The sequence below is a fragment of the Camelus dromedarius genome, chromosome 16 (genome assembly GCF_036321535.1).
Source record: "Camelus dromedarius isolate mCamDro1 chromosome 16, mCamDro1.pat, whole genome shotgun sequence".
Classification (NCBI taxonomy): Eukaryota; Metazoa; Chordata; class Mammalia; order Artiodactyla; family Camelidae; genus Camelus; species Camelus dromedarius.
The window spans coordinates 56,394,406-56,418,520 of NC_087451.1; the positions used below are offsets into that span (position 1 = coordinate 56,394,406).

Here is a 24,115-nt window from a genome sequence, read left to right on the forward strand (position 1 = left end):
CCTCCATTTAAAAAAAAAATTAGGTGAACATAAGTTTCCAAGCTAGAAACTGTTTCTCAAAAAAAAAAAATTTCCTTGGATATACTGTATATAGAATTTGGTGTAACAGTTTGTCTGGTGAAATATTTAGTTGGGACTTGAATACATTATATAAAATTATTTTTATCTATCTGTAGGCTATGACATTGTTATTGTTCAAAAATATGTTTACATGTATATTTTTACATATGTTAGCACATTTTACAGTTTTACAGTGTTATTTGTGATGCTGTGGTTTTAGAATCTCTGACACAAGCTGCTGAGATAGGAATGGCAGTTATTATCTCTAGTCTGCAGAAGAAGTTGAAGCTGAGATAGGTTATGATTTAGAAAACTGGTCTTTTGACACCTGGCTTTTGGCTCTTTCCTACTTTACCACTGTGTGTGTATATCCTCTGCTCTGGTGGATTTGGTCTGATAGAACTGAATATGTGTACTTCTTACCATAAACTCCACATGGGAAGAAACAAAACAAAACAAAAAGTACTTGGAAGCATGAGTATATTGAAAGGGTAGGATATTTGGCACACACTTCCATTACTAGTTGCTTTTTCAAATTCAGTGTGTAGCTGCACATTCCAGTTTATGAAAACTATAGAAATAGTTTGTGCAGGGAAAGGGAATGTGGCTGGGAGCATGAATGAGGAGTTGATTGTTAGCGTGGAGGTTACTACCCAACAAATTGCTGCTCCTCCAACTTGTTGGCACATGCAAGTGGGGCAGTAGTTAAAAGAAAAAACAAAACCCAACCATGGGAATTGATCCTTGATGAAGATAGCATGCAGTAAAGGAAGGCTATAATAAGTCTGGGTAGAAAAAAAAAGATTCCAGTAAGTTTAGAGAGGATGTTGAAGCCTTAATATTAATGTAAATGATTTGGAAAGGAAATATTTTAATTAAAAAGAGATTTTGCTAGGGGGAGGGTATAGCTCAGTGGTAGAGCGCATGCCTAACATGCACAAGGTCCTGGGTTCAATCCCCAGTACTTCCATTAAAAATAAATACATAAGGAAAACAACCTACCTCATCGCCCCTCTAAAAGAGATTTTGCTAACTTTTACCTGTAATTATAACAAATTTTGAATCTTGAGCTTCCAGTTTTGCTTTAGTAGCCTTTAATTTTTTTTACCCTGGTGGGAAAATATAAAAATCTCAATCTATTTGCAGTTAACAAGTGATATGAAGAGATCTGTTACAATCACATTAAATCACAGAATATGTGCAAAGAAACCTTTGTCTAAAAGTACATGGGAACAAGTACATGTGTAGTCTTCTAATACCGACTGCAACATTTAAGCCACGTTTAATTTTTTTTTAATCAAAGATTATTTATTAACTTGTACACTCTAGAAATTGGTTTCTTCTTATTTGCACTGTCATTTGTTGAAATCGGCCTTTGGCATGCGTGAAGTAAGAGAAGTGTCATCTAATAATTCTACAGGTAAATTGGATGGAAAGGTTATGATTGTCCGTTCTAGTCTTGGCACCATTTACACTTGATTGCCATAATCCACTGTCACTGTAATTTTGTTCTCAATTTTTATTGTCTCTGTGTAAGGCATACTGATAGGTGTTCAGAAGATAGAAAGATGAATGAGATTCAGCTCCTGCCCTTAAGGATCTTACCAGTTGTTACAATCTAACTGAGGAGACAAAACACACACTGTCCACTTAAGCGCTATGTAAATAGTAAATGAAGTGGGAGGGAGGTGGGATGGGGAGAAGCAGTTAACATTTCCTGAATGTTTGCTGTGCTCTAGGTGGTTTACTCTCCTTTAATCCTCCCCCCCCACCCCAGTTCTCCAGATAGGTATTATTTACCTCATTTTATAGCTGGAAAAATTAAGCTGTAGAAAGCTTGAGGAATTTGCCAGGAGTAACATACCTGGTTTTTGCTACAGCCTAGTTTTGAATCAGGTCTGTGTTGCTTCAAAGGTGATACTTTTTTTCACGTCCCCTAACTGCCACCATAAGACTGATGAGCAAGAAGTCTTGTTGGAATGGGTCACCTGACAAAATTTTATGGTGCGGGTGAAATTTGAGCTGAGTCTTGTGAAGGATGGGTAGGATTTTTCCATGTGTGCTGCAGGGGAGAGGGCTGTTCTAGGAAGTGGGGCCTGTGAAATGCAAAGCAGGTGGAGACTCTAAGTGGACTGGTTTGGCTGAAACAGATCATCCACATTTGTTAATTTCTCTTACAGATTTTATTGAGCCTCTGCAGAATTCCCTGGGTATACAAAGGTGACTAAGACAATTCTGGCCATCAAGGAGTTTACAGTCTACTTGGAGAGGCAAACAAACCAACCCACGAATCAGAGGTGATAATATAGGGTAATTTGGGCGACACTTGAGGCATGGACGGGGTGTTGAGGGAGTTCAGAGAGAGTGTTCTGACAGTCTGGTGTTTATGTGTGTGCGTGTGAGAGATGTGTGAGCGTGTGTTTGTGTGAGATGTGTGAAGGCACTGAAAGAATACTGAAGTCAAGTTTTGAGAAGATGAGTTTGGTTTAAGACTTGTGAGTTTGAAGTAATAGTAGGATATTGATGTAAAACTATCTTTTAGCAGTTAGAGTTGTAGGACTGCAGTTGAGGAGAGAGATTGGAGCAGCAGATTTCAGGATAGTGAGGATCCCTGAGGGAAGGAATTTAGAGAAAAGAGCAAAAGTCTAAACCTAAACTCCTGGGGACAGCCACTTGAGCACTGGTTAGAAGCTAGAGAATAATGATACTGAGAAAGAGGGCGCCCAGGACTGTGGAAAGCGAGGAGGAGGGTCATAGACGCCAAAGGAGGAAAGAACCCAGATAAAGTGCGCTGGTCTCCAGAGAAGATCAAGGAGAAAGGGGACGGAGGAAAGATCATTGGTTTGGCATTTAGGAACCATTGGCATCCTTCCAGAGGACAGATTTAGTAGAGTAGTAGTGGGGCAGTCAACCATGTATACTGGAATTGATGACTTTGCTTATGGTTTTTTTTTTTTTCATGTAATCCAGTTGATCAATTTCTTCTTAATTGCTTCCGGATTTTGAATCATGGTTAGGGTGGATATAGCTGCTATTCTCATTAATTTGGCTGGGGCTCTTGGAGTGTGTTGTTGATTTAGTTTTGTTATCAACTCGACTTTGTCTCACTCTTGGGAGTTGGATCTTTCCTATTTCTTTATTTTGCCTCGAGTAAAATTCTCTTTTGAAGTATTTTTCTAGTTGAAAATTCTATTTGCTTATTTCTGTCTTTGAGTAACTGAGATGTAAAATAATTTATGTAGAGGCAGAAAGACAAATCTAGTTAATGCAGTCTATGGCTCAAGATGGCAAGGCTGATGAACTAAATGTTTAGGTTTATGTTTTTATTTATCATATAACGCTTGAGAATAAGGCATTTTTTTTTTTTTGCTTGAATGTTCTGTGACTGTGCAAATTGCCAAATGTGCCTTTGTGATTACCACCCATGGAGTCAACACCAAGTGGAAAGTTGTACAACTATTTGATGGATTTGGTACCCTCCTCCCAGATAGCTTAGTAATTAGGATAATTAAGATATTTTTTCTCATTGGAAAACAAATAATATCCAGGGCTCTGAAATTTGCAAACATTTCCATGTTATATAATTTTTTCTAAAACTTTGGGGACTGCACTGTGATGGAAGCTATAAAAATATGGAAACAGCATGAAGGCTTTTCAGTGTATATAGCAGAGTGGTTAAGTGGGTGGGTTCTGGAGTCAGACTGCTCCGGTACAGTCCAGGCCCTACCACCGACTGTGTCGCTTTGTCTCAGTTTCCTTACCCCTAAAGCAGGCATAATACTTTTACTTACAGAGTTGTAATGGGAGTTAAATAAGTTAATAAATAAAAAGCATTTAGAATAGTGCCTGTCATATATAGAATATGTGCTTACAAAAGGTTTTTCTGCTGTTACTATTACTGTGATCAGAACCTAACCCACTGTCTAACCCACAGTAGGCCAGCAAAATACAGGTTAATGAAAGGATAGGGTTAGGAGTTGAATAAAGGCTAGTGAGGAGGAGGAAATGGCTGAGGAGGAGGAAATGGCTGAGGAGGAGAGAAGGGCAGGGGAAAGGTGTTCTATCTGGCAACTTTGTGATAAACCATGCTGTTTTTCTCTGAATGACACTTACTTTCATTTTTAAACTTCATTCTTTTCTTTATCTCCCACATCCACCAAATTACCAATTTTGTCACTTTTTCCCCCATCTGATATATTTGTTTCTTTTTGTCTAGACGCACTGCAACTGTCCTAATCCGGGCTTTCATCACATCTGCCATTGGTTACATCACCAGCTTCTGAAGTGGTTTGGTGCAGTCATTTAAGATGTACTCTGTTCACTGCTGCAGGATTACTGTTCTTGAAAAAATACGGTCATCACTTCCTCAGCATGTTCAGGCACCTTCAGTGGATTTCTCTTGTGGGTGGCTTGTCCCAGTGGCCTTGTCCAACCTCATGCTCCTTGCAGTGAGTGAGGATGCTGGCGTGGAAGGATTGTTGCGTTCTCCTCATAAAGTAATTATGTGGCCTTGGGCAAGTCACTCAGCCCTTCTGTGTCTCATTTTACTACCCTATAAAATGTGGATAATAATAATAATAGTAAATACTAAAATACGTATAGTGTAATAATAATCCATGATCCAATGGCAAAAATGCATTGACCTTTCCTTAAAAGCATTCTTTAATTGTGAGCAAGCCTTTCTCTTAAATCTTAGCCAAGACACTGTTTTATTTCATTTTAAAGCGTTTGCTGCTCTTGGTTTGGAATGTGCTGCTTCTGCTCTGCTGCTTGTTCAGGTCACTCTGTCTCAGCTTCAGTCTCCTTTCCTTCATGAGGCTTCTTAGCATTAGTCTAGTCATGGCTGTCTCTTTCTCTCCATTTCTTATAATATGATGTAATTGTTATTATTGTTCCCTTTGTGACAAGACATTGAAGCTCCTTTAGAGAAGGGAGGGTGCCTTGCATTCTTGCTGCACCTGGTAGATACTTAGCATTCTCTGAATGTTTTCATAACACCTTGGTGTCTTTTTCCACTTTCTTTTCTCTGCCTTTATTTTGGTCTCTAAACTCTTTTCCCATGTGTTTTGGCAATATGCAAGTTCAGAATTTAAATAAAGGCCAGTTGGAGACGGCCAGTTTAATTTTGCTTTGAAGTCAATTGTAATACTTTCAGATGTGAGAATGTTGTGTAAGAATGTAAAAAAATCTAGATTCTGCACCGGAGTTTTAAGATGTCTTAAAATATATAAAGATATATGCCTTAGAATGATTATTTATTTATTTATACTAAGAAAACATTTTGGTCCTGACTTACTCATCTTCATAAAATGTTGTTTTTTTGGTCTTGGATCTATTGAGAGGCTCTTGATACTAATAAGCTGCCAAAGTAGATCCTACATTTTGAACTTTTTTAATTAGGAGAATTGACTGATTTTGCTGGTTTCTGGTGAGCTAGCTCATGAGTATGGTGTAATTTAAGGATTAAAAGTAACAGGACTCAGCTTTGAAGTTTCATTAGTGTGTCTTAAGTTTCTTCCTTTTAATCAAATTAACTTCAGTCTGTGAATGACAGTTGCTCACTATGAATTACCTGCATTAGAATTTACTGACATAGAACATAAAATAGAAACGTAATATCCCTTTTAGTTTTCAATAAAAAAAATAGTAAAGGTGAAAGTACCCCAAACCCACCAACCAATCTCTACAGACTCCAATTTCAAGATACTGAAACTGGACATTGTTCAAAAAGTCATTAGATGTCCCCTCCACCCCCATGCATAAGTCTAAGAAAATTCCTTTATGTGAAGTTGTGGTTATTTATCAAAGTTGGCCATCTCAAAGATGGTTGGTAATGAGAGAAAATAACTTTATTACCAAGTCTTACTAATTTTTCTCTAGGGAGTACAGGCAGATCTAAGAGAATAGAGAAAATTTTGGATTACATATGTTACATGCAAAGGTTAAAGTATGTAATGAAAGCAGAAATCCCCCACTGTAGTGATTTTAAGTGAATATATGTACTGTGCTTAAAATTGAAAATAAAAAAATCTTATGAAGTTAATCTCTTAATATTACTGTTTAGAAATTTTTAAAATACTAGACTTAAAAAAAAATCAAACAACTTGTCAGTTTCATAAGAAATCAAGAACAGCTCTTTGCCAGAAATCATATTTTTTTTTTTGGTTGTGGGAATGGCAACGATTAGATATAAATAATTATTTAACTGTAACACCCAGTAGCGATGGAGAAAATTTACCATAACCATTCTGTGACTTCCCTCCACAAGGCTGAGGGTTGAAGATACCCAAAAGAGCCTTTAATTTCTTGGATTAAACCCATTAAGTAAATACGCAGCATTTGCAAAGTCAATCCTCAGATAATTAGAGCTTATAGTGCTAACTGAAACTTTTCTGTGTTCCTGGGCTTGTGTTAAGCACTTCACCTGTATTTTTCTCTCCTCAAATCCTGACAACAAGTGTAAGAGGTAGCTTTTATCTGAACTAAAAAATTTAGTAGTTTGCCCCAAATTATTCCATAAAGGGGCTTAGCTGGGATTTGAACACAGATCTATCTTCAGAGCTTTCGCTTAAACATGAGAAACTCTTAACAACTCTCTTGAAGTGACGTGGAATTGTATTTTCCAGTTTTGTGACTTAGAAAATTAGCAAGAACATAAGAGATTTTATTTTCTTTCTCGGACTGGACAAGCTGTTCTTATCATTATTACATTTGTGATGAATCATAGACTAACTTGAAACGAAAGAAAGTTAATCGGGCAAGAATTTCTCCTCTTGAAGAGGTCAGACTTGGAGGTCTTAGTCTATTCTCAGGCTGGACTCTGCTCTAGCTTTTTGAGGGTGCTTTCTGCTTGGGTTTTTGGAGGTTCCTAACTCTTTGTCAAGATTGTCCTCAGCTCCGGACCAGTCATTAAAACAACAAATCAGAGCAGTTAGCTACCGTGCATAATTGTAGTGTTAATCCTTTTATAATGCTGCTTTTTCCAGACCAAGCTCACACCCATTATGGAGATGAACTGCTTTTTATCAGGTTTTTACTCTTAAGACTTAAACATATGGTGTATATCTTAATTTAATATTAAACTATGACAGGAAGGGGTTCTGTTGCGTTGGGATTGTCCAACTTCAGTAATACAAAAGCTATCAAACTTTTTGATGTCTCTCAAATATTTCACATATTGATCATTTTGGTTAAGATGTGGAGCTAAGATTAGAATTTTCTAGTCCTAAAGCTTAGATAGAAATGAGGGGATATTTACAGAACTGTAAGATGTGGTATGTTATTTTTTCCTTTGACATCTAGAATATAAATGCTACAGTTTAAATATGATCTAGTAGAATTGCTTTATTTTTTTTAAACTCTCCAAGGATGAGGAACCCACACTTATATGGAAATAACTGTCATTAACAATCTATCACACCAATAGTCATTAAGCTGCTCTAAATGTAAGAATATTAAGAATAACAAGAACTTCCACCACTTTTCACCACTAACATTTATTTAACATTGACTTGCTGCCAGACTTTATCTTCAGAGCTTTATGTACATTTTCTCATCCAACCCACTTAACTGCATAAGGCAGATACTATTATTAGACCCTTTTTCCAGAGGAGGAAACTGAAGCTTAGAGTGCTTATCTGTCTTGCACAGGGTAACACAGCTAATAAATTAGTAGCTGAGCCAGAACTGAAACCAGGTCTATCGTCTCTAGATCCCACACTCTTAACCACTACCTTTTACAGACAAATGTTTAATTAAACTTTGCTTTGTGATTTCAAAGACTGTTCCAGAAATATGAATTACAATGGGAAGGATGGAACTTTTTTATTATAGCAGGACTGTTTTAGGATAGGCTTACATTTTGTACTTATAAATGAAGTAAATGGAATTTTTAAGGTAAGAAGACTTGAAGAATGTTCTTTTGGTCTAGCTCATTTTAGAGTGTTATTGTCAAAGATGTTCTGCAGACACTTTGTGATGTGGATATGTTTAGAGGATAATGGATTTGACTGACTTAGGGGTAGGTCAGTTATAATCATAAATTATTTTATGGCAAGTGCTTTTTTAGCCTGATATTCTAGGTATGAGTGAGGATACCTAATAATTTAAGGACTGATATTTATTGGGAGGGCTAGGGTTTCAGTGGATTATTTATTGCATCACTTACCCAGACATTCCATTAATTAATTTATGGTACTTTTCAATCTCATTTACCAGTTGATTCTTCATACCCAGGAGTTCAACGTTCTGACTGTCTACCTGGGTCCTGATTTGCTGAACTTGAACCTCCAGATTCCTGATCATTTCTTGCATTTGTGAAAGTTGAACACAGTACTTTCAGTTTCTGTCAAACTAGAAGGCTTATTTCTGAAGGAATGGAAAATAAACAAAGCAGAAAGACATAATCTATATTACTACCAGACAGAACTTAATTTGTAATTTTAAATCAACTGTTCTAAATTTTTTACTCTTGGCATTGTGTCTTGCTCTTATCCTAATTTGCTGTTCCTCTCTTGTTTAACCTTAAACAGAGTTGCTTTTAATTTTTAAAGTACAGACATTCTTCTCTGGAGACATAAAGTAGTTTGAGAAATCTGTGACTATCCAGTGACTGTCACATGGGGATAACCTTTGGACTTTAAAAACAACACGTTGCAACATTCTTACCAGAGATCATTGGGCATGAAGCTCCAGTTGCGATGTCTGGGTGGTTTGCCACAGCTTACCATCTTACTCCTGTTGGTACTTGTCTTGTTAGCAGAAGTCAATACTTGCCTATTCAGTTCTTTACTCTGAAGGTACAGAGTAGAATAAAAATACAAACACTTTGTAGCAGCTTTCATGAGCTCAGCTTAATATTGGATGATTTTTTAAAAATGATGATAGGGTTTATTTTTTGGTTAAACCAGGTCTCAGCCTTTCTGTGGTTTGTTCTGCTAAGACCTCATGTTGCCCTCCCGTCGGGTTCAGCTGGATATTCAGGTCAACTCCTGGACCATCTTGATTTCTACGTTGACTTCAACATGAGGTAACATATCCTTGTCACCCCTCATTTCCTGATCCAAAGTAAAATAATTAAAATGCCACAGGTTTTGCATCTGGAATATGATAATTAAAAAGGATTAAAAAGATAAAAATGGAAATATAGATTTTTTTTGGAAAAAATTTTTCAGGTTTGAAAAACTTCTAGGAGATTACAAAATAGTGTTCCTAGATTTAGCAAATAAAATTACAGAATGCAACATTAAATTTGAATTTTAGATAAACAACGAATCCTTTTTTAGTATAAGTGTATCCCAGGCAATATTTGGGATGCATTTGTAGAAAATGTTATTCATTATTTACCTGAAATTCCACTTTAACTGTGTGACCTGTGTTTTGTCTGGCAGCCCTATTACAAAAATATTCAAGGCTAATGTAATACATGATATTTTTTATGTTACAAAATGTTTTAATGTAAGTAACTCATTTGATCCTTACTGAGAGGTAGATTTTGCCTTGAGGTGGGGAAAAGGGCGTTCTTCTTTAATTAGCAAACAATTGAAACTCAAAGTAACAGCTCATCAAAGCCATGGATTAGCAAAGCATGCAGCTGAACCCCAAGGCTTTTGACTCTTAGTCCAGCACTCTTTCTTAAAATTTTGAGACTTTGCAAAATACAGGAAAGCACCAAGAGTTAAGATTCAGAAAGATACAGATAGAAATGTAAGAAATAATCATATTCCACCACTCAGCATTGCTGACCCTTAGTTTTCTTATTTGCTCTTTCCAGCACAGTGCATTACAGTGCTGCTTTTAGTAAGTGCCAAGTATAGAAAGACCCCTTCCCGTGACTCTGGGCCCCGTGGGCTGCTGCCGAGATCAGAGAGGTAGGCAGAGGGAGGGAGGTGTGAAAAACCTGGTAGACATGTTGACGTTACCGTCTGTGGTATTTTACCTGTTTTACGAAACAAGTATCCTACAGTGACACCCACCACCGCCCTATCTTCACAAGTGCTGACTTACTGCAACTTTTGGTTAACATTTCATGCAATTCCTAACTCGTCGTGGTTCTTTTTTGAGGTAAGTCAGCTCCTCCATCAGGCTTTCCGTTTGCAATGCGAGGCCAGTCTTGTTCAGAGTCCACTCATCCAAGGCTCCTCAGGCCCACGCTGTCAGCCTCAGCACTGTTAAAAGGCAGCTTGACTGTGGTATCTGAACAAAGCACAGTTCGAAGAACAAATACAACTTAGGTAGTAATAAAACTCTCCTCATCCAGTGGCCGTTGAACACCCCACAGAATGGAGGGTGACGAGCACAGCATTAATTTATGTGATATAATAGGTGTTGGCTGGGAAAAAAGGTGTTTTCTGTGTAAGACAAGCGACCTGAGTTTTAAGTTCTCAATAATGGTGTAATAGCCGCTGTAGTCTTGAGGTTGACCATCAGTGTTTCATTTTCCAAAACTCTCATACCGTCTTTTTATTTTGAATTCAGTATCAGCACTGGCATTTTCTAGGTGATGCACCTTGTCAAGGTAGGAGGCTTTGCAGCTGTTTAAATTCTGCGTGTCTTCCCTCTCATTACTTGACAAAAAGTACTGTCATCAGAGCCACCAGCATTTCCAAGGCTCCCATTTGGTCCAACACTCAATGCTGCTCCTTCCTGTGCCAGTGCCCAACCCAACCCCAACCCCACAGACTCCAAATGGTGCCTTACACTATCTGAGCCGCCTACAGTGCCAGGACTGACCTCACAAAGCCAGGTGCCCTCCAGACCCACTTTCCACCTTTCTCCATCCTGCTCCCTGCGCCAGGAGGATAGCTGCCTCTGGCTCTCATTACTTCTGCCCAGTGGGGACACAATCAGAAAATTAGAGGGAGGTAAGAAATAGAGTTTGGGTTGTTTATTCCCCTGGCCCTTCCTAAAAGCCATAGCTCCTCTCATGGTGACCTTCTTTATATGATTTTCCCTTTCTGATTAATCTTCCTTCATCTCTTTAGATGTGGGGGTGATAAGCTACTCCTGGTGGCTTCCCTACATCATGCCCACATTTTTGCAAATAGTCCTTTCATTGAACTCTCCTAGATTTTCCCTAATTCAGGTGTACCAGTTGTTTCCTGCTGGGACTCTACTGTATGGTAGGACTTGCACAAAGTTTTTGTCCTCCAGGAGGTTAATAGGAGAATGAATAATGCGATGCCATGAAATAAAGGCTAATAAATACTTATGTAAGGTCTTTGAAAGTAGAGGCCACCTATTACTCACGTTTCTTTCTTGACACTTAGCCAGTTTAGTCCTGGGTATAGGCAGATGCCTGCCAGTATGGAGGCAGAGGCAGAGCTATGAATGACGGGGGGGGGGGGGGGGGGGAGCAGCTGTCCCAGGAGGCTCCAGGTAGGCTACTCAGGGCAGTCAGAAACAGACTGGTTGCATTAAACAAAGGAATTTACCGGAAGAGTATCGGTGGCTTCTAGAATCAAAGGAACGCAGGAGAACAGGCTTGGAAGATACACAGGAACTGGGACGCTCTGGAGAGCTGGTTTGCTGAAACCGCAACAGAAGTCACACATTCAGTGTGAGTGGGGCATCCTCACGGACAGCCCTTGGCTTCGATTTCTTTGACACAGATTTCATATAACAGAAAACATCTACAAACACATATTACGTTCACTATATGGAAACTTTCTGGGCGTCTTCCTTCCAGTCTGCCTCTCAGAAAGCCTGCTTAGTACTGCAGCTCAGGTAGGTCTCAGGTGGGACCAGGTGACCAAATAAGGTGAGGCCTGGTCCTCCGTGGCAGCCTGTGTCTTGGGACTGCAGCAGCCAGCTCACCTCTCTCTTCCTGACCTCACGAGATGAAAGGCAGGATAACAGGGGCAGTAGGTGGGAACACTGGTGAATTACAAGAGTTAGCAGGCGTTAAGCAACAGTGGAAGATGAGTTCTTCCCTTGAAGAGCCAAGTATGTGTGCAGAGGTGGGGCTGCTTTTGCTGAGTGTGAGAGAGAGCATTTCCCCATCTCTGGGGAGGAGCAGAAGAACCAGAACCTACCAGAGTTTCCAGCATTGAATCAGGACCTTTGTTTGGCTGCCCTCTTCCTCTCTGCAGCAACCCTCCCCTCCCGCAGCTATCCTGTGTGCTGAAGTTGCTCCCTGGTACCCTGAAGTCACATCCCAGTCGAGTTTCTCCCCTCCTGCTGGGCTGCATTTCCCTAACTTCTTCCCTTCTGAAACTTTTCAGCCTATTATGGGAACAGGTGTTAAGAGGGTAGCCGTCTGTTAGTCTAATTCAGTCTAAGGTGCTACTCACTGACAGGGTAGGGGTGGAGAAGTATTCACCCAAACTGTTTACATTTAAAAAATGTACCTTTTACCTAAGTGAAATTTCAGGCACTGTGGTGATAAAAATTTTGGAGAAAGGACTTTTTTGTATTCTTTCAATGAATGCAGTCTGACTATCAGATCAGCTGCATTAGGAAGCTTTTTGCTTGTTTTTGTCTGTAGGCCTTCTTTTCTCACCTGCAGGGAAGGGGCAGCGCCTTGGCTCTGCTTTCCCTGTTTTTGCGCAGTAGTCACTCACTGACTATATATTACATACTAAAAATTTTACGGGGCTCCTGAAGATGTAAAGAGGTAAGCTGTGGCCCTTGCTCTAAAAGAAACAAATCTTGGAGGCGGAGAGTAGAGGATGAGATGTAATAATTACAAAATAGGTTGAAAAGCTTAATAACACAGATTTATATAAAGTATATGAAGCACCAAAAAAGAGAAACTAGTTTTTTGGAGGACTTGGGAAATGCCATTTGAGTAGTGTCTTAAAAAGTGAGTGGGGAAAATTTTTTTCTAGGCAGGGGTACCAGCATATATAAAGGAGGTGTAAACATGCATGACATACTTGAAAAACTGTGGGAAGTTTGGTTTGGCTGGGGCATAAAATTTGTATGAGTGAGTGCCAAGAGATAAGACTGGAAAAACTGGGGCCCGTTGGGGAAGGGCCTTTAATACCATTTTAAGGAATTTGGACTTGGTCCCATAGCCAGGGGGTGGACCATTGAAGGTTGCTAAACAGGGGATGAATATGATCTTAATTTTTAGAAAGATAACATTGTTGGCAGTGTACTAGATGAACTTGAAGGAAACTGGAGGCAGGGAGATGAGAAAGAATATGCAAGGGTCTGTGGGGACTTTGGGGCGTGCCATTAACTAATACAGGAATGCAAAGGAGGAGCAGGCTTTGTAGGAAAGATAATGAGCTCAAGATAACGAAGATTAGGGCTGAAGCACCTGTCAGCATCCAGGTATAGCTATTCCATAGGCATTTGCAGTGTTTGTTCTGGGATTCAGAAATTGTGGCTAGATTTTGAAGTCAGTGACAAAAAGCAATCATGGAACAGGATGAGATTTCCTAGGAAGAATGGGTAGAGATGAGGACCAAGAATAAAACCTTGAGGAACTGTAGCATTTAAGGAGAAACAGAAGAGGTTGAAAGGTCACAAAGGAAAAAGAAAAAAACCAGGAGACAGAAGTTTCAAGGATGTCAAGGGAGAGGAGAGTTTCAAGAAGATGGGATGGTCAATGAAGTCAAAGATACCAACAGTTCAGAGATGTCGTGTGGGACGGGGGCTTTAAATTTGGCTGTTCAAGTTCTGGGAAGACCATATAAGTACTGGGGAGTGAGTTCTCTCAAAGCTACTGAATAAAATACATACAGATTCTCATTATTTATGTATAGTTTGTGAATAGTGTAACACAACTATTTGCACAAACTAAAGGAAAACATTAATTTCCTTCAAAAAGGAAATTGATACAAAAATTTGGGAAACAGCTTAAGGCTTAGGGGTCATCCATATTGAGGAGATAATCAAAGCCTTGAGAACAACAGTTTTCTAAGGTAAAAAAGAGCAGAAGGTTAAGATTGAATGGTGAGTAAACCCTCAAAATTAGGCTTAGGACAGAGAAAAAGTAAGTACCTGGAAAAGGGAGTGAATAAGGAGTGATCTGGAAGGCTGGAAAAGCCTTAGGAAATCACAGCATGAATTGAAGCATGAATAATTCACCTGGTGGAGTTTCCAGAACCTCTTAGAGGTTCTTCCAGGTCTTGAGTTTCAAATTCTGCAGAGATCAGGCAGAATGAGGTCTAGAAAAATGTCCATGACATTGCCACAAGATTCTTAAAGAGCTGGAAGCAAGAATTTTCTGGACACTTCAGGCCCAGAAGCCAAACCATGTCAATAGGGAAGGAAAGGATGGAGATGGGAGGACAGCTGTGTCTTGTGTTGCTACAGCCTCCCGAGTAGGTGTAAAAGACAAAAGGATGGTGAGGAGGGAAGCAAGGGTGGAGCAAAGACAAGACTGTTGGGTGCAGCATGCACTTGAAAACAGAAGCAAGTAGATTTTGGAACTCTTTAGAGCTTTTTGGAAACAGAACAAAGGAGAACACTGAGGGAGCCAAGAAGTGAAATTATCAGAATGGAATTATCTAGACAACTAACACATTCACTGCCACGATGTCTACCAGGAAAGAATTTGCAAGGAATTTCAAGGTCATTACCAGGTTTTAAATCCTAGCTCTCCTTCTTACGGGATGTGTGGTAAGTTATTTAACATCCTCACATGAGAAATCATATCCAATTGATAAGTTTAAGACTACCATATCAGGTAACACATGCGAAGAGTTTGCAAGTCGTAGATACTCACTAACATGAGTTCCCTTCTTGCTTCTCTTGTTAAAAAGATTTAGCACCAAGCAGAATTCCCTTATCAAATCTCTCAAGTCTCTACTTGAATATTTTTAGTGAAGGGAAGCTCATTGTTTCACAAGGTATTCCATTTTGAGCTGCTCTGATTACTAAAAAGCTTGTCTTTATATTGAACTGAAATCAGCCACACAACATAGCTTGCATTTTGCCATGTAGAGCTTAGCTTTGGAGTCTTTTCAACATTTGAAGAGGGATACTGTACCCTTCTAAATCTTACCTCATTTAGTTGTTCCTTAGATGACACTTCCATTGTCATTAGGTTGCCATAGATCACTTCCAAATTTGCAGGATTTATTTGGCCTTTTTTTTTTTTTCTGTCTCTAGTATGAGTTCAAGGAATTTTTTTTTTTAAAGGAATGCATGCTAACTGTGTTTTATTCCACTGCATCAGTCTCCATCATAATATTACTTCTGAAGATATAATATAGCACAGAATTTCTTATTTTCCTATTAAGTCCATAGAAATTATTGAAGCTTAATAACTAATCATTAGTAACACAAAATTCTCCCCCTGTCCTGGTTTCAGAGCTTGCTTTCAGGTGTATTGAACACATTTTAATGGAAACTTACTTTACTCACTCTTTGGGTTCACTCTCTTTTCTTGGGTGTGGGACTGAGGCTTGTCACTTAGACATTTCTGATTATGGTGCTGATTAACTGGTTGCCTCCTAAGCTATAATCATCTTCCTCCATCAATTAAAATCACATTTCTATATTACAACATGAGCTATTGCAAAATCTAATAATACACATTGGATTTGTATTTCCTTCTAAGCAGCTTTCCCTGACAATTCATATTTTTTCCTTCTGGGTTGTTCAACTATTAGGTCCTGAGAAGGACATTATTCCTCACAAAGATTGATCAATGGGCACTTTGCACTATTGTTTTTTCCATTTTTCTGTGTTCTCATTTGCTCTTATATAGTGATTAAAACACACTGTATTATTATTTCCAGCTTAGAGAATTTTGAGAGACTCATAAACTAAAGCCATACTGTTGTAACAGCGTAATTGGTGCCAAATGAAATATTCAGTCAACATATGCTTTTATTTTCAACTATGTCAAATGGTGGACTTGGTTAATAGGTTTAATTTGGATGTTATCCAGTACTTCCCCCTGAATTTTTCAATCATTTTGACAATGTGTAAACTGAGTGTGATGTTTCCGAACATCACTTCAACCAACATGTCTTTGGCATACCTACATTCTGCCAGACATTGCAGTAAGTGCTGGGAGTTTATTTCTGGATGACCAATAATACATGTTCCTGCCTTTAAAGAGGAATCAGACACACAAACTCATCTAAAAATAAAGTTCAGACCACCATGGTCAAAGAACATAGGGTTCTCAGAAGAAGGTCACTTTGTCTTGTGGGAAAGCACCCCAGGGGAGATGCTGTTTGGTCCCGTTTCTGCCTACCCACTTCCTTTTAGCACTGCATGTAGAGAAATACTTGTCTAGGCTCTGCTCAAATACTTCTTCTGCTATAAGAGCAGCCCTGGTCCTCATGCCCCAGTCCTGTGTATCCTCTCCCCCTTCCAGACTTCTGTGGCACCTCATCGCACTTTCTCTCATAGGCAGGTCTCTTTATACCTCAGGTTTTGCATAAATGTCTATGTTTGCTCACGGTCGTTTCTGTAATGCCCAATAAATATTAATTTGATTGAGAGAAAAGTCTATTTTAGATAGAACACTTTCGTTAACTAAGGGGAAGCAAGTTCTACTTCATTCTAGGTTGCCAGGAGTATTAAGATTCTAGACTCAAAAAAAATTTTTTTCATGGAAAGCCAGTCTTCAATCAGTCGCTTCAAGAGGACTCAGTTTGTATCCATAGTTAATTGATTGCCTGTGTACAAAGCATACTCTAATCATGAATAAGAGGGTTCTGAAGTTGCTTCTACAAATAAAACATTAAAGGACACTCCGCCCCCTCTTATAAACACTTCATAGAAATCAAGTTACTCTGTTTTGTGAAAACAACTCCTAGTACTCTTTAGATGGATAGGAAGAAGTCCTCGGGTTAATTTGCTTAAAAAAAAAGTCGTGAATTAAAAGACTGCTTATTGAAGCTGAAGATTGCTTTCTACTGAGTCATCAGAAACAGTGCATTGAGCAATACGATTGATACCCATATGCTTTGTGAAATTGTTAAGTTAGGAGTTGTATTATTTTAGATAAAAAATTTATGTATCCACCGAGTGTCAAGTATCTTGAAGGTTTTCTGAAAATATTAATAGAATCCAGTGGAAATGCAAACAACTTCTTAATGGTGGTTTAGTCTCTGAGAGTGTAATTCAGTAAAATGCAAACAATTCCTTAATGGTGTTTTCTGATAACGTATTTCCCTTATTAATATTTAAGGAGAATATAGTAAGTGAATTCATTTCCATGTGACTCATGCATTTTTAAAAATAAAGTAACCAAAATTAATAGATTCAAATTCAGTATATTCAGGCATCCTCTTAGTGTCTCCTATGTGATGGCCACTGCTTAACCACTGTGCATTGATGGCCATGTGTTTGTATTTTATAAGTTTTATGTATTTAATGTGAATTTTGCAGTCTATTGCATGTATATAAAGCATTGCATTTACTCAGGATTTTGCTAAAAGTTATACTATGCTTGTTAAAGGACAAAACCCCCTAAGATTGTGAATAATAATCCTTAAGAGCCTGAAGGTTTTCCTCAACCTGTTTTCTATACCCTATATTTGCTTGTTGAAGGAATGGATAAGTAAATTGATGGATTCAGGAGACATGGAGCTTGACGTAGTTAAAAAGCTACAGGAAGGAATTTGGGATTAACAGATACACACTACTATATATAAAATAGATAAATAACAAAGACCTATTGTATAGCACAGGGGACTATATTCAATATCTTATAACAACCTATAATGGAAAAGAATCTGAAAAAGAATATATATTTGTATGAATAACTGAATCACTTGGCTATACACAAACATTGTAAGTAAACTATACTTCAATAAAATAAAATAAGAAACTACAATTGAAGGATTGTTAGGCCAACATTGATGGTGGAATAACTTTACTTGGATTGTTTACCTTAAGTTCCGTTTGAGACGCATACGTTTGTTGAAATAGTGCTTTCTTATTTGGTGATTTTTTCTGACCAAAGCAAACATTAATTAAATGACCTAAAACATCCTAAATGGAGATCAGTTATCATGATGATAAGATGTTTGGATGTATTTGTATATAGCAAGTGCTTTATGATGCACATTACACATTTTTAGAGTGTAGTTTCATAAGAGTAAGTTTTCAGAGTGCTAATGTTGGAAAATGCAGCTAATAAATCAACAAATCATTGTGTAACCTGCTGCTTTAGCTTTGTGCTATGGGAATTACACTATTATATTGTCCTTTAACGCCTCAGAAATCATCTCTGTCATGCAACTGTTTGCTGTGTGTCCTGGAGGTGACAGATAATGCTGATAATGATGACTAAAACATTCACTGGGTTCTCCTCCCTGCTGAGACCTACCTTCCCCTAGAGCAGTTCTCATCTTCCCTCCTTGCTCCTTCCAGCTCTGTGAGCTGTGAAAACACCTGCCAGCGTCACGTAGGATAGAGCTTCCACTGAAGGCTTCAGTGGGGAATTGAATCAGATTCTCTCACCTTCACATCACCTCCTGGAGGACTTTTCCTTAGCCCCAGCCTCCAATTAATGAGACAGGGAAACTAGACTTCATTGTTCTGTTTTATCTCTAACACCACTGTCCAGTGAGTTATGTGTTAGTCTGGATCTGATGCTGTAGTTTTTGTCACAAGATTATCTCTTGATTAGATGCTGGTAGTAGGCTGTATATGTTTGTTTTTTTAAACAATGATGAAAATTTATCTTACGATTTATCAGTCTACTCAGTCACTTATTAGATAAGATAGGGAGGTTTACCATCAGAATTGCTCTGTCATCCAGAATCAGCACATGAGGTTTTTTAAAATGAGTGTCCAGTGAAAACGTCTTTAAGTACCTTGGAGTTACTTGTACACCATGAAATATGTAACATAAAATGTAATTAAGTACTTAAGAATATCAAAATTTAAAAATATGCCCTCATTTATCTGTTCAACAGTATGGCTTCCTCCTTTTAAAACTCACCAAACCCGTAAATATGAATGAGGAGGTGTCATATCTTCCAGAAGGAGGTGACTAAGCCTCTCGCACCTTTGTTAAATAATCAGTGTATACTGTGTGGGGGGCAGTGTCACTTTTGCCGATTAAGAATGATGATGACTTAACTTCGTTCCATTTGCAGGACATAAATACAAAACAGAAACAGCCTCATAGACATAGAATACAAACTTGTGGTTGCCAAGGGGGAGGAGGATGGGAAGGGACAGACTGGGAGTTCAAAATTTGTAGATACTGACAAGCATATGCAGAATAAATAAAAGATTATACTGTATAGCACAGGGAAATATGTACAAGATCTTGTGGTAGCTCACAGCGAAAAACAATGTGACAGTGAATATGTGTATGTTCAGGTATAACTGAAAAATAGTGCTCTACACTGGAATTTGGCACAACATTGTAAAATGATTATAACAATAAAAAATGTTAAAAAAAGCAACAAAGAAAAATAATATATGAAACTAGCATGCATTTACTTTCAGTTCATAAAAACTGAGGTTATTTTCACTAGACTATGTAGACTTACCTATAATTGGTGCTAAATAAGTATTTGTTGAATGAATGAATATACAAGTAAATAAATATGTGATGCCCCACATGTATTCATAAATACAGCAACTGAATGTTGTTTAAAAAAACTAAAAATTGCACTTCAGTGGTTAAAAAAGTTATATTGGCAGCTCTGTTCATTTGAAATGTGAAATAGCAGCCTTAAGTGATGAAAAAAATTCCATGCTATTTTAAAAGATGTGAAATATTTCAGAGTGGACACTTTCCTTAGCAGAAATTTTGCGTGTATGTAATTTTAGGAGGTGGTTTCAAGCTGATAACTACAATGAATATATTTTGACCAGCTAAGTTCATAATACCCTGTGTTTATGGTGATTTTCACGAGAATTCCAAAATGCTAGGCTAATGTGATTAAACGTGATGTTATTACTGTTTTTTGTGAAGGTGAATCATCTCAAGTTGAGTAACTTGGCCTGAGTAAGATAATGACTCACTGAATGAAGTACCATCTAGTTTCTATCTATTAGACCCCACTACCTCTCTGTGGACTGTTTCATTAGTATGGTTTATTTGAGTCTGCTTCTAAGTTCTGTTTCCATGGTTTTGAAAAAAAATTGCATTTCTTTAAGATTATATGCATAGTGAAACATTAACACTGCCATCTTTTAGCAGCTAAAAATCCATAGTTAATTTAATTTGAAGGAAGACCCGAGTGCAGACATTGTTTCTAAAAGGCCTGATGGCTGTGTATTTGCATTCTATAAAGTTTAAAAGGAGGTGGGTATAGCTCAGTGGTGGAGTGCTTGCACGAGGTCCTGGGTTCAATCCCCAGCACCTCCATTAAATTTTTTTTTTTAAGTTTAAATATTTACTCTGAATTTTGTAGTCTATTGCATGTGTGTAAAGTATTGCATTTACTCAGGGTTTTGCTAAAAGTTATACCATGCTTGTTAAAGGAAAAAAAAACCACCCTTAAATTGTGAGTGATAATCCCTATGTGCCCTAAGGTTTTCCTCAACCTGTTCTCCGTACGTTACATTTATTTGTAGAATCCTCACCTTCAGTGTTAGCAGCGGCATTAAAAAAACAAAACAAAACAAACCAACCAACAAACAAAAAACACTGGCATCTTACACTTGTAACGTGCTTTGCAGCTCACAAAACTCTTTCTCAGAAATTGGCCTTTTTGATGCTCACAACAGCTTGTGATACAGGGGGTATAAATATTATTATCCCAATATGTCACGTGAGAAAATCTGACCTCTTTGGAATCAGCTAAGGAGAAATATTTCAGGTGAAAAAGAAAATTGCACATTTCTTTTTTGAGATTGGAATTATTTGGGAGTTTGCGTGAATAAGAAGGAAAAGAATAAATGTCTAGGGGTCTGGGAGGAAATCTGCAAATTCATTAATTTCTTTAGTTGTAGAGTGACTTTCTTCTTGTAATAATAACAGCATTTAGTGCTTATTATGTGCTATATGTGTATTGACTCACTGAGTCCTTGTAACAGTTGTGTCAGGTGGGTAGTTATCTTGATTTTTACAGATCAAAGAACTGAAGAACGGAGGGGTAAATAAAACCAGTGGAATGTGGCAGAGCTGGAGCCCAAACCCAGGCCATCAGCCTCTGCATCTGTCCTTAACTACTGTGCTCAGTGGTAGAAACCAGCTCTTCACGGTCAGTAGTGGAGATATTCCCATCATGGCCAGTTTCAAGTTAACAGTGGCTTAATAGCCAGCTTGAAAAAATTCCTGAACATTTATCAATCAGCACTTAAGAGCAGGTGCAAACCTGCCCTAGCACATCATTGATTATGCTAACACAGCCTCTTCATGCTTTCACACAGCATCGGCATGAAGACAGACTGTCAACTTACTATAATTATTTAACAACCAGCTTTATTGAGATGTGATTTCTATACAATAAAATGTACCCATTTTAAGTGTACACTTAGAAGAGTTTTGACAGTCAGCATAATCAAGATATAGAACATTTTCTTCAGTCTTAGATATTCTCTTATGACTAGTTCGTTGCCACCCCACTATCCATTTCAGCACCAGCAACATTGATCTGTTTTCTGTTACTATGGATTACATTTTGTTTAGACTTTCATATAAATGGAATCATACAGTATGTATTCTGCTGTGTCTGGTTTCTTTTGTTCAGCATAATGGTCTTGAAATTCATCCATGGTGGTTTTTTTTTAACATTTGATTATCTTTATCTATCTATCTATCTATCTATCTATCTATCTATCTATCTATCTATCTACCTACCTACCTACCTACCTACCTACCTACCTATTTATTTATTTATTTATTTATATTGAAGTACAGTCAGTTACAATGTGTCAGTCTCTGGTGTACAACACAATGTCCCAATCATCATCCATGGTGTTTTTGTGTCAGTAGTTCCACCTTTATTTATTGTTAGGTTGTATGGATATACCATAATTTAACTATTCACCAGGTAATTGTTTTTCAACTGTGAATTCTGGTCGTAAAAAATCCTTTTGTAAGAATATCGCTGGATGTTGCAGCCATAGCTTTTATTAAAAAGCTGTAGTGATAACGAGGACACATTTAATTAGGACACTAATGTTTTTTGGTTTAACTTTGAGTTTATGATACTAATACTGAAAAGTGACATTTAAATCTTAGATCCAATACCAACATTGAAGAAACATTTACTACCCCATTAAAAAAACCACTAAATTACTTAGGTATATGAATACGTTTTTCATTTGATGTTTGAGTATATTTTTAAGAGCCTGGGTATTTCATATTGGCTGTCTGGTTCTCTAAACTCTAAATAACTACTAGCGTTCTTTTTTATTGTATGCCTTATAGAACTTGCCTCCTTACTGGAGGACTTTCTGGAAACTGATACCACTTATTATTTAAATAAGAAAGCTTTAATTTATTAAGTTCATGCTTTTAAACAAGTTTCCTCTTTTTTTGTTCCTTTTCTTTCTCTCTTTCTTAAAACAAACAAACAAAAAACTCCACCCCAAAACCAAAAAAACCTTTCTAGTATCAAACATCTCAAGTGGTTTGAAGAGCAGGATTAATTTTTTTAAAAATTCATTTTCTGAGATTCCAGTAGGTGGCACTCTTACAAAGCCCAAAGGAGTGACTGCTTTGGCAACCCGTGGTTGTTTTCTAGATGGTTCCCTTCCTACTGTGATCTACTTGCAAACCCATTTGTTCCGGATAACTAAAATTCACCCCCCCCCCCCATTAGTAGAGTTATACCTGCTGTTGGTTAAGCATTTAAAAAAATGCACAAAAGAAAAAATGAAATATTCTTCAAAACCTTTGCTAATCCCCAAGAGATAACTACTATACACAGTATAGTGTAGTATACACAGTGCTTTCCAGACCTTCCTCTTGCCTGTACACACAACAAATGTATGTAAAAGTAAAAATTTAAATTAGTAAAATTTTAGATTTTAAAATAATCATAAATAATATGCTTGTCTTTTGTCTGATCTGGTGCTTGAGCTTTTTTCTTATGAGTTATTCTCTTTAAAGACAGACCTCTCACTTCTGTAACTCATTAACTGCTGAGTCCAAAAGGACCTTTCATGTTTGTGTTGAATTAGGGCTTCTGGTCTAGTGGGTGAGGGCTGAAATTTTGTGATAAGGATTCTGTGCCAAGTGCCTTTCTTGGCGGTAAAAGTAGGGTAAAATGAACTTAAATAATAAGAAGTCTAATGCTCCTTTTGCTGACTGAAGACTATAGGATATTGTGACTAAGATACTATGAGAACAGGACTATGATTTTTGGAGTTGCTGGCTCCATGAGATGCTAGCTATGGGTGCTTCAGTGGGAAATTTTATAAAATTTCAGGTAGATTTTTTTTTCCCCTCATAGTATAATCTTATAATCAGCTAACTTCCCCCAGATTGAGCAATCCAAGAAACCAAGCAAGATGGAAATGCTTTTGTGACCTAACTTTGGAAGTCACACACTGTCACTTCTTCACTAAGTCTACTTTGTTCATTGTGGGAGGGGACAGTGCTCAGGGGCAGAGGATTATTGGGGCCATGTTGGAGGCTACCACAAGAAGTAATCAATACATAGACAGTTTATTTATGTACTTCATTGAGGTATAATTGACATATTAGCTTCAGGTGTACAACTAGTGAGAGCCCTAGCAAATTTAAAAGGGAGTGTGACTTCACAAAGCTGTATATGGAAGCTAGTCAGCTTGAAACGACATAATGACCTTCCGGGGTCTTTTGCACCCAAGTGCTGCAGTTCCTCCAGGCTTGCATGACTCGCCCCTCTCCCTTCTGCTCCTTTTGACACTGCTCGCTCATCAATTCCCCCGGTTTCTCCGTAATGTTTTGGTTCCACACAGGAAATAATAATAGGAGGCAAATACTGAGTACTTGCTAGGTGCCAGGGATTGTCCCTCCTGTTTCATGTATGTTACCTTGTTTAATCTTCACAAAACCCACCCCACTTTAAAGATCAGGAAACTGAGGCACACAAGAGGTTAAGCTGCGATTAAGTATTAGAGCCAGGATTTGAACCCAGTCTGGCTCCAGAGCCCAGGCTCTTAATTGTTAAATCTTGCTCCTGTTTTCCTTTTAGGGTTTTGAATTTGGCAACCCGGATTGAATCACCGTCTGCTCAGGCTT

The 24,115-nt window shown here is 37.9% G+C and overlaps 1 long non-coding RNA gene and 1 other non-coding gene across 4 annotated transcripts in view; both read left to right on the plus strand.

The window, feature by feature from the left end:
* LOC105085239 (uncharacterized) overlaps positions 1 to 24,115 on the plus strand; it is a 113,365-nt gene that overhangs the window by 5,029 nt on the left and 84,221 nt on the right. For all 3 annotated transcript variants that reach the window (XR_010384673.1, XR_010384675.1, XR_010384674.1), the window contains exons 2-3: positions 2,241 to 2,357; positions 8,970 to 9,088. This is a non-coding gene — a long non-coding RNA (uncharacterized LOC105085239). The remainder of the gene's footprint in view (positions 1 to 2,240; positions 2,358 to 8,969; positions 9,089 to 24,115) is intronic.
* On the plus strand, positions 958 to 1,030 carry TRNAV-AAC (transfer RNA valine (anticodon AAC)). The gene has a single exon. It is a non-coding gene; the product is annotated as a tRNA-Val (tRNA).